Below are 3,701 nucleotides of genomic sequence, written 5' to 3'. Positions count from 1 at the left end.
GAATTTCAAGAGAAGAAACCTACCCAGGATAATCACCTTTAAGCCGTTTTCGGCACTTTGTCGGGCATAATGTTATTAGGAAGGATAAGCTCTTGAGGTGTTTCACGAACAACACAAGCATTGAATCATACTCCTCATCACGTGAGCATATTTTGCGAACGCGCTTCTCAAACTCAATTCATCAAAGCTCTTTGCCTTTTCGCTGCATGAACCTGGGCCAAGTTGGAATAATTTAAGGCTGATGGGAGATGAAGGCCATCTCTTCTTCTGTGAGCTTCCTTAAAAACCTCGCTGGATTACCCCCAAACCTGCAACCAGTAAAAATTTGTTTATCAACAATTTCGAATCATAATAACTCTAATTTCCAGCCATGGTCATTTTGGAATAGAAGCTGCAATTTCAAGTCAAATTAGAAATTAAATGAGCAAAACCAATGTTCACCATGGAGTGTGATTTCACTAGCGGTAGGAAAGGGAGTGTTAGAACTCAAACCCGGGAGAGCCCAATCCAAAAGACCGGCTTGATAGGTGGGAGAGCCCCTAGGCTTAAGTACCGCACTTGGTGGGTATGAGATCCCGATGTGGGATCCTAACATTGCACCCCTCTTAAGAGCCGACGTCCACGGTGACTTTCGCTCTATTGACACTGACCACTGGTAACCCTTTCCCTTTGGGTGGCTTTACTCACTTATCAGTTATTCGATGAACACCCCTTCACAAGGAGAGCACACTGCACTTTAATTTAGCCTATAGGTAGCCCTTTCCGCAGCCCAACTCTCAACAAAAAGCACCAATGTTAGAACTCAAACCCAAGGGAGAGCCTAACCCAAAAGACAGGCCTAATGGTGGAAGCCCCTATGCAAGTACCACACTTGGGGGAGTGAGATCCTAACAGGAACCCACGCAGTATATTGACTTCGTTTATCTGACAGTAATAATTAAGAGTCCTAATCCTATCCCTATATTAATTCATTAAATTTCAAATCCATTATGATTATTTATATCGACTTCTGTTTTCTGCGGTACGTGTCTTCATGTTCTTCATAATGAGAACAGCACCTTCGCTAATACTTTTATTAATTTATTAAATTCTATTAATCAAAGTCTTCATCAGAGATATTGTCCATGCAGCGCATTATAAGAATTAAGAAACAAGCATAGTATAAAGGCCTTAGGTTTATTCTCCGAACGTAATTTCCATAAGTAACCGAAAATGAAAGATTTTACTAACTATGACTAGCTTTAGCTTAACAAAACTTCCAACTGCACAAAATTAAAGCGAAATTCTGCTCAAAACTTGTGGAGCCATCCAGTAGGCTAAATCTACTGCATCAACCTCAAGATTAATAATTACATAAAAAACTACTAAATCAGCTAGCTTTAAGAAAGCATTCTGGATGTTGCTGCTATGAGATTTTTCAAAACCCTATAAAAACAAACAATGAGAGTAGTTATTCAGCCTGTCTAATACCAGCTGGGAGAAGTAACTAACTACTATTGCTAGGCCTAAAACTCATGGATTTCCATGTGAAACCTGAGTTTCCAAACATTATTTCAACATGTGAAACAAGGGAAAGCAGGAACAACTAGTTCTGCCAATCGAATGGGGTATCAACTTCACAGACACGAGCAAAAGACATATTATGATCAGTGAAAAAGCACATTTGGAAAAAGAAGAGGGAAAGAAATAACACCAGGATGTATATCAAAGAAAAGGCACTTGGATTAAATCAGCGACCAAATGAGGCACGGGCAGCACTTATTACCACAGTCTTATTATTAGGTATCCTATAACCAATGATATGCATATTACACACTATTGTTTTCAAATTGAATTATTAGTTCCAGATTCAACATAACTAAGTCATAGTTCACCAAAAAGTATCCAAGCTACATTTGGCCCTTAGCCTAAGCAACTTAATGTAGCTATTGCATAGCTTTACATTCTAATATTCTTAAGAATCTTTAAACCATAAATTTTTTCATTTACTCCACTAATACAAACATCAAAAGTTCTCTAAATAATTATAATTTTGAGGAATTTTGGCTGAAATAACTAGAAGTGTTTACCGACCTCTCACAAGGAATTTTGGTATTCTGCCTTACAAGAGCACCAGCAGCAAACATGGCATGCTTCTCAACATGACTCCATCCAGTAAGGTTGCACCCATACCCACAAATGCTATCTTCAACAGTACATCCATGTAAGACAGACTGTGACCTGTCGATTCCAAAACGATAATCATGAATTCAAGCCTTCAAGAAAAAACTCCATGCAGGGCCTTGTGACATTTCAAAGGTGATTGTCTGTTACTCACCGACGGAACATTATCTCCAATGATAGTGGTTAAACCTTCCCAGCTAAATTTGATTTCGCTACATGAACAAGGGAATTGTCCTGAATATTGGTTCACGAGCCGATGCTGATGCTGTTAACATACCTGAACACATAAAGCACAATCAAACAAGAACCATGAAATCTCTAAGTGTTGTGCTAATATACTCACAGAGAAAAAGAGAAGACTAACAACTCAAATAGTTTAAACAGAAAAATCTAATTCATTGGAAAACAGTCACAAGCATACTGAAGTAATAATAAATAAAGTTCATTTTACTACATTGCTACCAACTCGTAAAACAGCTGCACTCTCATTTAGTTTATGTTCATCATTTCCTCAAATTCTATTGAACTAGAGAATCAAAAGAAAAAGAGAAAAATAACATATATTTTTTCAAGCACCGATTTAAATCAAGTCTATACTCATGCAATTGCATCATTGACTTGAGCACAAAATTCATCATCTCACAGTAAGGCACCAGTGGAATTAGTAATGCTAACACCGATATTCTAGTACCAAAGATTTTTAGGATTAATCGTCCAACAATCTAACGGTATTCACCTCTCAACATCAGAATGCATTTCGATACTACAGGAAGAGATTACGAATTAACACATTTTTATCCAATTTCCAATAAAAGTAAACATTCTTAGTTCTGTATTTTTGATTGTCGTAAACCAGTAATATTACCAATCAATAAAGAAACCATTACCAGTTTCCTGTTACCAACACAGAGGATGTTTCCCAACACTCTTTTTATTTACAGTTTTTTAATGTTATTAAGGGCACAGAATAATGTTTATAATTGAAAGATTCAAATAAAGTAACTTGATGAAAAATTTCCAAAAATAAAGTGAGATCATCCATGAGAGAAAATCACTTACCAGCCCTGATCTCTCCAAAATAAGTACTTAGCTAGTGACTATGAATTTTTAATCAAACTCCTCTTTAAACATTTAAAATCAATCACCAACCACACTTAACGGTAACTGTTAACCTTCTGTAAGACCACAAGGATAAAATTGTGCTTTCACTTTATTAAACAAAATAAAAAACTAAAGCAAACCGCATGTTATCAATTGACAACCACCTCAGCAACACCAGTCAAACACAACCAAAACTCCATCACCCCAGCAAGTGGACACAGCCACCAAATCTCCTCAATTTACACAAACTTGTCTCAGATTAACACAAACCCATTAACCACCGCAACAAACTCAAATAACACCGGAACAAATGATTTGCACACCTGAAAAATAAAATCTCTTTACTTAAAACATCCATGAGGATCAAATCGTGAAGGATGTGGGAGTGAGGGAGAGCAGTAAGGAGAGGGGTGAGATGTACTGGATTTGTGGAGGTG

The 3,701-nt window shown here is 37.1% G+C and overlaps 1 pseudogene; it reads right to left on the bottom strand.

Moving 5' to 3' along the window:
• On the bottom strand, nt 1–2,919 carry LOC116113105 (annotated as a pseudogene).
• Nucleotides 2,920–3,701: the final 782 nt, after the last annotated feature.

This window comes from Pistacia vera, unplaced genomic scaffold (genome assembly GCF_008641045.1).
Source record: "Pistacia vera cultivar Batoury unplaced genomic scaffold, PisVer_v2 Contig673, whole genome shotgun sequence".
NCBI lineage: Eukaryota > Viridiplantae > Streptophyta > Magnoliopsida > Sapindales > Anacardiaceae > Pistacia > Pistacia vera.
This window is presented reverse-complemented; position numbering and strand designations above follow the sequence as displayed.